Consider the following 6601-nt stretch of genomic DNA (forward strand, 5'->3'; position numbering starts at 1 on the left):
TACAAATTTACAAAGCAAATTTACAAACAAGTCCACCCAAACTTTGCCTCTCCTAGGCTTATGGGTTCTCTTTTTGCATCATTTTTGCCTTGAATGTTGCTTAGGATTGTTGTGAGTCCTCTTTTCCACCTCTTTCTCCCCTTGCATTATGTTTCACAATCTCTTTTGCTTTCTTTGAATGGAGCTCTGGATGTAACTTCCAACATTGTTCAGTGCCATGCCCATGCATCTTGCAATGGGTACAAAATAACTTTCTCTTGTTTTTCGACATAGAAGTTATCTCGTGCAAAGGAGAATCATTATGCTTGATACTTAGAATCTGATCCATTCTTTTAACCATTATTATGTGTTGCTCATAGACAACCACACAATGTTCAAATGCATCACAGGAAGTACAAGGGTACTTATTCCACAAATAGTCAAAATTACCATGCATTGGAAAACACCCATGAGAATTATACCTGTCTCTAGGGGTGAAACTTTGACGGAGTGCAGTGGAAAATGACATACATGGTCCCTTCAAGCATTCATCTCGCTTGGGAGACAAATGAACATTGTCACAAGGTGGTGACATCTCATCCTCAGATGGTTGATGTGCCTCAAACTGTTTAGAGCATTCTCCATACTTCCTTTAACCATATCCCAATCCCTAATACTTCGGTCTCTCCTCAACCATGATTGGATTGGTAATTCCTTGGCCATATATGCCGAGGCCTCCACCTTCATAACCCATATTGGAAAGTAGCTTCGTACCTATGTCTTTGGTATGTTTCTCAAACGCTGCAAAAGAGTTGTTATGCACATAAGCAGAAGAAATTGTACTTGAAATGCTAATTACCTCCTTAAACTTTCCATTCACCTTTTCAACTTCCTATGATGACGAAAATGATATTGCAAATGACTCTAGCCACTCGCTCTTATCAACTGGCATATGGTGTGCTTCTTGAATATGCTTGCAAATGCACATGCATCATCTTCTTCATATGGTCCATAACCACTATTTGAACCATGACCACATATTGGTTTCATTCTAGATGTTTCTCTTGTTGGCACAAGAGTAGAACTTTTAGCAACTTGTTCTTCTAACACATGCTGCAACTGTAGGCGCATGTGCCTCTTCTCCTCTTCAGCCATCTCTAGCATTCTTCTCAACTCAATGTTCTCCATACAAAGAGTCAAATTCTGCTCCTCTAGCTCTTGGATACTCTTTTTTTTGCCCATTCTTATAACTTGGTCAACTGGTACTCTAATACCAACCTGATCTGAAAATGGAGGAGGTGTTCACTTTCCTTTTCTCCACAATCAAACAAAAAAAAATAGGATTGTTTTGACGCTTTGCAAGGTAAAATAGGTCTTGCCACAAAACACGTTTCCCAATGTCTGTTCAAGTCATGAGTTAATAATCTTCACATGTAAACTTATTATAAGCAAAATAATAGCACATAACTCATACATGCATAATGAAGAGCATAACAAAATATTTTTTGATGGAGTTCACCCCTCCTGGGCTACATCTCTAGGCCTACCAACATAGCTAGCCCGCTCCATATATTCAGTATAAAAGGGAGTACATAAAAATTTGCTGATGGAAACATGTGGTTATTACCCTTAGAACGTAATGTTCTCCTACAAATAAATCTCACATAAGCAGCAATACAAGGCATCTCCTACAAAGATCCTATACTCCAACTGAAATGAGCTAAAATGAGCATGTGAGCACTTCAATTCCACATTGAAGAGCATAAAAAAAACTTCCCTCAACATAGCATAATGAGAAAAGTAAACCTGAGTTGAACCCTACAAGTATCAGCTGTTGTAGTAGACTTCTGAAGGTGTGAAAACCCATACTTCTCCATGCTCAAACACCTTCCAGAACTGCTTCCAAACCCTGATTGAGCCATACACCCTTGGTCTCAAACCTGCAAAAAATCTACTTAGATGTGCTCAAATCATAAATTAGAGGTCACCAATGGATCCAGAATATTCAAAAATCTTAAGTGGACTCTTTCTGAGCTCAATTTGACCAAAAACTGATAAAGATATGGCTCTCCAAGCTCTCCCATGAGTTTTACTCTTAAGTGTCCAACAAATCAGACCAACAGTGTAATTATTCTACAAATCTAACCTATTTTCCGCTAACCAAGTAAAAAATTCTCCCTCCACCAGTGCAATTTGTTGGAACTTTAATTTTGCCAATAACCCTTTAAGTCTGAAAAATGTGGTCGCATAGGCCACATAAGACCATGGGTTGCGCTTTAATGCCTGCCCTCGTCGGCCTAGCCCTAAAAACACTGGAACATGGTCATGTGGGTGCCACGAGTCCAAGGGTTGGTATCAACACCCACCCTTCCCATCAAGCCCTTAAATGTTGGCACCGAGATCACGTGCATGGTCCATAGGAATTGGGGCTGGCCCCCTCACCTTAGCGCCTCCACAAGCACCTTCGACATGGTCTCTTAGCAAGCATATGCCCAAGACCCGGGGATATTACCAAGTGCTCCTCCACCTTCACACCTTTCATTGAACGTCAGGGTCATGTGATTAGTGTCATGACCGGGGGTTGGGCTAAAGGTCCCGAGCCCCTCTCCACCATTGTTTCACGGGCATATGGCACCAACTATGACCGGGGGTCGGGGCTAGTAGCCCAGCTCCTCCCTCCAAAAATGTCAAATGGAACCGGAAATTGATGATAGGGAAATTCGTTAGTCGATTGCAGAGATATAGCAAGGACGTAAGAGTGAACGTGAGAAAATGTTGATCCTATCAAGGAGGTTGGTGATAGGAGACAACAACCCATGAGAGAAGGAAGAGTGGAAGGATACAGGGCTACAAGTGTGGATAGGGAGGGGTATAAATAGTCAAGGGCAGACTAGATGGGATACTAAGGGTGATAGAAAAATAACAAGCCAAAGAGGTAAGTGCTTCAAATATGATATCAAAAACAACAATCAAATGAAGAGACAAACTTAAACCAGATAATGTCAAGCCAATATTCGTTGCAAGGGTCCAATGCCCACAAGATCTTGTGTCCAACGTGCAGTAGAATCCTTCATGAGCCCAACATGCTCACCTACATGCACACCCAATAAGCTACGAAAGGGAAACAAAATGTTTGAGCCAATAATCCACGAAGCCAAATGGGAAGCACCATTAAAACTCCGAGAAAGGAAGATAATCTAATTATTTCTAAAGCCACTGAGAAGAATTTGAATCATATAAAAAGGGCCTCGATGAGGCTCACAGAAGTGGGTCAACGAGAGCCCTTAGTGCTTACTAACAAAGCCAAGAAAGGAGTTACAAACAAGGAGAATAGGTGTCCTCTAGCATTAGACAAGAGAAATAACACCGAGAGAAAGGTCATAAATATAAATATGTTAGTAATCATCCTAGAAAAACAACAAAAATTCACTGCTTTGGTAATACATAGTCTTGAAACTTATATACAACTCGCCTCAAGAGAAATCTTATGAGCATGTTTGTTATAAAGCTTATTAGGAATGTGTATTTCCATATTCCTTAGAAACAAAAAGAGCAATCATTATAATTTTAAATTTAAAAACAGAAGCAATGCATTTTAGAATTGGTGTGGATTTAATTAAATGATGTGAGTCCTAACATTTGTAATGTAGGAAAAGTCATAAAGATTTGTGACTAATGGCACTTTTTAAAAAACGTTGAGAAAGACAATTATCCAGAGGTGATTGGCAAGAAGCACTTTTACTTTATATTATATTTTGTTAAATTATTTAATAATATTTAAATACAAATATTATATAAAACGGTAAATTATATTAATTAGTTTAAAATATAATAATAAAAAATCATAATCACAACACTTTTTAATAAAAAAATTAAGTAAATTACATAAACAAGTGTGAGTTAATGGTCGTAATTTGGAAAACATGTTTTTGGAGAATGGATAGGCTTAGTGGAAACGTTGTATGTACTTTCCGCATAAAGTATAAATATTATATTATTATTATTATTATAACAAAGGGGTAAGTATGGAGTAAGTATGGAGTGGGGTTATTAGATATTTTAATTAATAAAATTATGTAATTATTTTATTTATAATACATTTATTTTAATTTTTAATTTTTAAATTTTAAGATAAAAATATAAAAAATAAATAAGTTAAGAAAATGAATATAATATGTATAATAAAATTAATATATGAATGTTTTGGGTAGTTTAATTGGTAATTTGAGATATGTGAAATTGTAGAAATTCGAGAGACTTAGATTTAAATTCTTTTGTTTGGGGTTTGGTTTACGGAGATGAAGATAGGTTATAGACCTCTAGGTTCTTTTGGGTGAAAAAAAAATTAATATATGAATAATTATTAGGGGTTGTTTGATTAGCGATTGGTCTTTGTAAAGTATGTGTTTTGAAGTTTAAATCCTTCCTAACTAGTCATATAAGCCATGTGTTGGGGTGCACATGAGTTCACCTAAATGTATAATAATAATAGTCGAAATCGACTCTAAATAAGAAGGCGACTCAATTATGGATTCTTCTAAATATTATATATCTATAAATAATTATTGAAAAAATTATTATATAATTATTTTTTATTATAAAAATTCAATAACTTATTAAAATGATTTAAATTAATCCTAAATCAAATCAATTAATTATTATTATAATTCAAAAATATATTTAACAATTTACAAGTTAAAATATATTAATAATTTATCCTTTTTAAATATTGAAACATCTAAAAACACACTTTGTTAAAAAAATCTTAACTCTAGAAATATTTATTTTACTAACCTTATCCTAATGATCAAATATCTCAAAAATATAATTTGAAAAAAGATATGAAACCTACTTCTCATCTATATAAACTATCACCTTTCAACTAAAAATATAATCATTAAAAAAACCAACATCATCTGAATTTTATAAAAATTAAAATATAAAACCGGCCTCCCAACCATTTAAACTATCACATTTTCAACTAAATGTATAATCATTAATAAAACCCCAACTAATACATTTAAAATATATACTCTATCTATAAATTTGTATTAAGCATTACAATACATTGGGCCTATTTTAAATTTATATTCATAACTTATGGCACAAGCAATGTTGATGGTTGATGGTTTTAATTCCACAGTTAGCGTCCAAACCTAAACGGTTTTATCCCAAGGCATTCGTGACCGAATATTATGACTTAAAAAAAGGAAAAAGAGCATCACACCAAAGACCTGTGAAAGCAAAATATGTCATTGGCATGTATTTATATTCTTTATTCTTTATATATTATACTTCACATTCCCTTAGAGAATGAATATTAATTAAAAATGTGGCACACAACACCACTCAACCAATTGCTGCCCCATCCATTGGCTGAACATGTGAAATGAATTTTATATTATAGGTTTAGTAGTTGCCCAATTATTAATTAAATAAGTTGAAAGTCAATGAAGATGGACCAGGTAGAGAGTAAAATTGTTAGGTATCTCTTGGTTGGAAATAGATTATTCTTTATGCAACCATCAAAAGTCATATAGAACATGGAGACTTTGGACCATTTTCAAAAGAATATATGTTTTCTACAAGCTTCATAGCTAAACAAATTTCAAAGTGTGATTACCATGGTCCCATTCTTTCTAAAAGATGGTCCCACTCTCTCTGAAAGTTTCTTCTTCACATCAAAGTTATCCATCTAAGAAGAAATGTAAAGGTGACTTGTACTTAATGAAAAACAATAAACATCACATTCAATTTATTGTCTCCATTTTGGTAATCAAGTTCATGTATCATGACAAACCAATTTGTGTATACATCAATTCAATGAATGGAAGTTTCTATAGCAATCAAAATTTAAAAAGTTATATATATATATATATATATAAATATATATATATATATATTAAATTTTAATAGTCTAAAAAAATTTGATTTTTTTATAAATAAGATTTGAAATAACCAAAAAAATAAATAAAATAAGTAAATAAGAAAGATTAATATTTAATTTTAATTATATTTGTAAATAGAGAGATATGTTATTGAAAAGATTTAAATTTTTCAAAATTATAAAAATGTTTATATTGGGAACATGAGTAAGGTAAGATAAATAAAATACAAGCAAGTAAATATATAACAATAAGAGTATTTTTTCCTACAAAAATCTTTGTGGGAAAAATTAATCATAAAGATCTTTGATTACTCTTTGGCCAAATACGACCAAGCTAACAGCCAAGTAAGCCTAAATCCTACTCATGTATGGCACCTTAAAATGAAGGATCTCAAGCCTATTTATAGGCTTCATTACATGCAATTTTATGACCTACATACAAAGGGCCACCAAAACCATGAACTTGAAATCCATGACTATAGACTTAAACCTCTTTGACTTATTCCCAATTCAAGGTTAACTTAACATTTCCCACTTTAACTTGATTTGGGAAATTCTCTCGATCTAATCCCCCCTTCAAATATTATAACAAGGTATCTGAGAATCATGCATGCCCCCTATAACTCTAGAATTTACCAAGGGTACACATGCCTGTCCGGGGGTTACAGTGGTATGCCATTTACATGTAGTTTAAAATTTTCATCTCCAAAGTAATTTTGTTTTTTAATGTTGTTA

This window comes from Pinus tabuliformis, chromosome X (assembly GCF_031772625.1).
Source record: "Pinus tabuliformis cultivar Carrire ecotype Pingquan chromosome X, CPIR1, whole genome shotgun sequence".
Taxonomy (NCBI): domain Eukaryota; kingdom Viridiplantae; phylum Streptophyta; class Pinopsida; order Pinales; family Pinaceae; genus Pinus; species Pinus tabuliformis.